Source organism: Dasypus novemcinctus, chromosome 27 (genome assembly GCF_030445035.2).
Source record: "Dasypus novemcinctus isolate mDasNov1 chromosome 27, mDasNov1.1.hap2, whole genome shotgun sequence".
In the NCBI taxonomy this organism is placed as follows: domain Eukaryota; kingdom Metazoa; phylum Chordata; class Mammalia; order Cingulata; family Dasypodidae; genus Dasypus; species Dasypus novemcinctus.
Window position 1 is genome coordinate 22,897,214 of NC_080699.1, and position 6,000 is coordinate 22,903,213.

Here is a 6,000-nt window from a genome sequence, read left to right on the forward strand (position 1 = left end):
AAGAAATAAGAAAAAAAATAGAGAAGAAATCATCGATTCATGAAATATTCCCAGAACTAAAGAGCCTCAACGTCCAGATTGAAAGAGATCCATGTGCCTAGCACAATGAATGAAAATAATCACATCATTGTGACATTTCAGAATATTAAGGTTAAAAAGATCCAAAAAGGGGAGTTTAACCAAAGGACCAGGAATCAGAGTGGTTTTATATTTTCAAGATAGTGGAAGAATGTATTTAACTTTCTGAAGGAAAACAATTTATAATTCTATATTAGTCAGGAGGGCTTGGTTATGCCACAGTAACAAACAACCCCCAAATCTCCAATGCTACATGTCCATCTCAGTTCAGCAGCACCCAGGCTTTTGGGTTGCCTTTTACCTATTTCCATGGTAGAGGAAGGGAACATGAGTAATGGCTCACCAGCTCTTAAAAAATTTTGCCAGGAAGGGGCACACATCACTTCAGTGCACATTTCCATGGCACATGCACTTGCCTATCTTCAAAGAGTCTTAGAAGTACAATATTACCATGAGAAGAGCTAGATGTGTAATTAGCAGTCCAGTCACAAAATATTTGGTCCATTCTCCTCACCAAGGAACATATGTTCACCCTCTCCCTAAGGAGGACAACCCAAAAGCTCAATCTATTCATAACAACAAACCTAAAATTTAGGATTCTGGACGATGTGCCAAAGACTGTATATTAAATCCACATGGGTCCTCCTCTTAATCTGGATATCTATAAATTTAAAAAGCCTGCTACATACACACCCAAGATGCAGTGGTGAAAGAGGGAAAGGATAACCACAGTAATCACTACCATTCAGAAAAGGGAAGAATAGACATAGTCAGGAGACACTGGATCATAGCAATTCTGAAATCCTACTGGGCAGAAATTTTGAGGGCACTGAAAGCAAGGATGCTGCAGAATTAGGCTCCCTTTCTGCTCTCTGGGCATAGCTCTTTCATCCATTGTTCTCCGTCGCTTCTGGCTCTTTCCTCTAAGAAATTCTTTTCTTCCCGTTATTCTCCTTGGTCATCGATGAAGTGATTGTAGGGGAACATGCCGTCCTTGAGGGCTGTCTCTTTCTCAGATCACTTCTTACCAATAGATCGAGTCATTTTAGGTCTATTTAAGAGTTGGTAGTATAACTCTTTCAATATCTTAAGTTTTTTCTCTTTGATTCCGTCATCAACAGAATCCAGTAACTATGCCCATATTTCCTGTAGAAGCATAGTTCCCAGACTTACATGTCTTTGCGTTACCATCTCTATACCTTCTCTCTTCATCTAAAAATCAGTGCACCTTGAGCCTATCAGAGTTAGGTGGGAGAGCCACAATCTCAGTCTCTTTTCCTTGAGCCATTTGTCCTAATTAAAGGAATAACTGGGTGCTACATCCTTGAAGGATCTTTACTCTGAAATATGTTCATCCATTTAGAGTATCTAACAGTGGGAGAGAAGGCCATATCCTTATTTGGATCCTTACCACAAGATAATTTTTTTTGTATTTCTTTTTAATTTATTGAAATATATCACTCATACTTAAACATACATAAATAATAAGTATATAATAATAGTTGGGAACTTACAAAACAAACATATATAACATCATATGTAACATCTCACCCCACCACCAATAACTTGCATTGTTGTTAAGCCTTTTTAACTAATGATTAAAGAGCATTGTCAAAATATCACTACTAAACAAAGTATTTTCCCCCAGCCAATCCTATTATTATCATCTTTATATCATTTATATATGAACATACATAAACAATTAAGTGTATAGTAAAAGTTGTGAACTTACAAAGCAAACATGCTCCCATAGGTCAACCCTCCACCAATACCTTGCATTGTCATGAGACATTTGATACAAATTATGAAAGAATATTGTCAAAATCTTACTACTAATCATAGTCATTATCTTACATTTGGTGTGTTTTACCCCCAACTCACCCTATTTTTTTTTCCGTTCTTTGTCACTTTTATTCAGTAGTTTTTTTTTTCCCTTATTTTCAGTGTCAGACATGGCAAGGAGTGATTACAGCCAACTGTTATTAAAAACACTTGTTCACAACATATACCCCCTTTACCACTGACCCCAAACTGACTAATTATTTTTTCAAATTCTACTCAATTTATTCATTTTTTTAAAAATATATTACATTAAAAAAATATGAGGTCCCCATTCACCCCCACCGCCCCCACCCCACCACTCCCCCCACAGTAACACTCTCCCCATCATCTTGACACATCCATTGCATCTGGTGAGTACATCTCTGGGCATCACTGCACCCCATGGCCTATGGTTCACACCATAGCCCACACTCTCCCACGTTCCATCCAGTGGGCCATGGGAGGACATAGAATGTCCGGCAATTGTCCCTGCAGCACCACTCAGGACAACTCCAAGTCCCGAAAATGCCTCCACATCTCATCTCTCCCTCCCATTCCCCACACCCAGCAGCCACCATGGCCACTTTTTCCACACCAATGCCACATTTTCTCGATTATTAACCACAATAGTTCATGAATAGAATATCATTAAGTCCACTCTAATCCTTACTGTATTCCTCCTTCCTGTGGACCTTGGTTTGGTTGTGTCCATTCCACATCTATGCCAAGAGGGGGCTTAGATTCCACATGGATACTGGATGCAATTTTCCTGCTTTCAGTTGTCAGCACTCTAGGCTCCATGGTGTGGTGGTTGACCTTCTTCAACTCCATGTTAGCTGAGTGGGGTAAGTCCAATAAATCAGAGTGTAGGAGCTGAAGTCTGTTGGGGCTCAGGGCCTGGCTATCATATTGTCAGTCCAGAGATTCAAATCCCCTAGATAAATCTTAAACCCCAGCACCAAATACAATTCCAGTAAAGTAGCATGAAAGGCTTGTGAAAAGAGATTACATCTGAGTCCAGTTCCATCATGCAGAAACACCAGCTCCAAAGAAGTGCCAACCGACATGGCAGTGAACTCCATCTGCCATGACCATAGAACCTGTGGGTCTCTTTAGCCCTCAAAAGAACTAATACCTGGGGTTGTAGCTACTTTATCTGTCTCTGGGACTCTGCTCAGGTGTGCATAAGAGCAATCCTTCTGACAACCTTCAGACTCTTTTTTAGAGACTCAAAGCCATATAAACTCATCTGTCCTTTCCATTTCCCCCTTACTTTAGGTAAAACAGCATTTTTAACTCCTGTTATTATATGTAGACAGGGATATTCTGCTGGACCGTGTTGAACCTTTAATTCAAGGTCATTTTCTAGTTACGTCATCAGCTGGTACTTGGTAGTGATCCCTCAGTGCCAGGGAGGCTCATCCCCGGGTATCATGTCCCATGCTGGGGGGAAGGCATTGCATTTACATGCTGAGTTTGGCTTTGAGACTGGCCACATTTGAGTAACACGGAGGCTGTCAGGAGGGAAACCCTAGGCACAGTGCTGCTCTAGGCCTTGTTCTTATTTCAGGTGTATAGGCTCACAAGCATAGTCATTAGTATAAGGAGGTCACTGTTGGACCCTCATTCCTTCCTGGTCCTTGCCGTTGCACTTGGGGGACTGCCACTGCTCCCCTAGGGACCACAACAGAGCCCCCTCCCCCCAGCCAGGAACCCAGTACCCCCCCAGCTGTTGTTTTTAATTGTTTCCACTATGAGTATATCCAAACATTTCCTTGCACCCTGGACACATGCCCTGTATAACTCCCTGTCAACCATATGTCCCCTGTCAATAACATCCCATACCAGTATTCCTCCGCTGCCATTGTTGAACCACTCTGTGATCCAAAACTTCCTGAACAGTGAAGCCCAATATAATGTCAGGTTCCCTTAATAGTAAAATGGAATATAGCGATGAGTTTAAAGGTTAGATATAGAATATATATTGATTTGGAAAAATTCTGCATCCTACCTTTTCCTTTTCTTTTTTCCCTAATTATTGAGCTTCTCTTCACAAGAGCCTTAGATCACAGTAATTCATATACACAATATACAGTAGTCCCACATATCCATTATAAAACCTTTTCCCTTCCACAGAGATAATCTTTTTAACTTATTTCATATTTACTGAAACTGACGTACAGATATTGAGACAATAGCTTTCAAACAAGGTAACATTTGTGTTTACATTGTGGTTTATACTCTAGGCTATACAGTTTTCTAAAATTTTTAGTTATCCTATGCTTTACATTATGGTTTACATTATTAGTCTGTCGTCCCCTATATGTTTTTGGTGTAATATTACTGTATCCATCCTTGTGTATGTACTCTTGTGAAACACTTCCCTTGCCCTCACATTTACTCTGGTACCATCTATTCAATATCTATTTCCCCCTCCCCTTGGGGCCCACAGTGACAGTCAATCTTCATTTCCTGAGGAGCCACGTTCAGAAATACTTGCAACAGTGCTGAGGGCCTGACCTGCTCAACTGCCCTAATGCCCTGGAAGCCACCATTTCTCTTGAGAGATACAGTTCCCTCTATTTGATGGCATTAGCCCTCTCCAGGATGTGGGTCTACCTTCACTCTCATTATATGGGTCTCTACCCAATGGTATAACCCACTCTGGCAAAATAAGCATTCACATATTCCCTAGGAATCTGTCCTGCGTCAGGTTATCCCCTTTGAGTATCTTAAACAGGTAACTTTCCTAATTATATTTTGAAAAGGTTTTCTCAGCATTATACTCTCAACCAACACCTGACAATTTCCTATGTTCGTGTGTTGCCCCACCCTCCCCCCAATTTATTGGGCAATATTACCCATCTGCCCATCCCTAGCCCCCCTCAAATCCCCAAAGCCCCACCCAGAGGTAACCCTATGCCCCATTTTATCCCTTCCTTGTACACATACTTACCTCCAGCTTATCATAGATTTCACCCATGTAGATGTCAGCTTTCATTCTTCCTCTACTCCCCGATTTCCTGTAAGCCTATCATCCAGTCTCTAGCTCTCTGAGGCAGCTTGCTTATTTCATATCATTGAGGTCATGTAGTATTTGTCCTTCAATGCCTGGGTTGCTTCACTCAACATAAGGTTCTCAAGATTCATCCATGTTTTCACGTGTGTTTGTAGTGTATTTGTTCTTAAAGCCGAGTGGTATTCCATTGTATGTATACACCACATTTTATTGATCCACTCATCTGTTGATGGGCATTTGGGTTGATTCCAACTTTTGGCGATAGTGAACAATGCTGCTATGAACACTGGTGTGCATATATCAGTTTGTGTCCTTGTTTCAGTTCTGCTGGGTATATACCCAGCAGTGGAATTGCTGGATCATATGGCAGATCTATGGTTAGTTTTTGAGAAACCACCAAACTGTCCTCCAGAATGGTTGGATCCTTCTACATTCCCACCAGCAGTGGATGAGTGTTCCCATTTCTTCACATCCTCTCCAGCATTTGTATTCTTCTGTTTTTTTCATAGCTGCCAATCTTATGGGAGTAAGATGGTATCTCATTGTAGTTTTGATTTGCATTTCCCTGATAGCTAAAGATTTGGAGCATTTTTTCATGTGCTTTTTAGCCATTTGTATTCTTCTTTGGAGAAGTGTCTGTTTAAATCTTTTTCCCATTTTTTTAAATGGGTTGTTTATCTTTTTATTTTCAAGGTATAGGAGTTCTTTGTATATGCAAGTTATAAGTCTCTTATCAGATATATGGTTGCCAAATATTTTCTCCCATTGTGTAGGTTCCCTTTTTACTTTCTTGACAAACTCCTTTGAGGTGCAGAAGGCTTTAATTTTGAGGAAGTCCCATTTATCTATTTGTTCTTTTGCTGCTTGTGCTTTTGGTGTGAAGTTCACGAAGCCATTTCCTATTACAAGGTCTTGTAGATGTTTCCCTACACTTCCTTCCAAGGTCTTTATGGTCTTGGTTCTTATGTTTAGGTCTTTGATCCATCTTGAGTTGATCTTTGTATAAGGTGTGAGATGGTAATCCTCTTTCATTCTTCTACATATGGATATCCAGTTCTCCAGGCACCATTTGTTGAATAGGC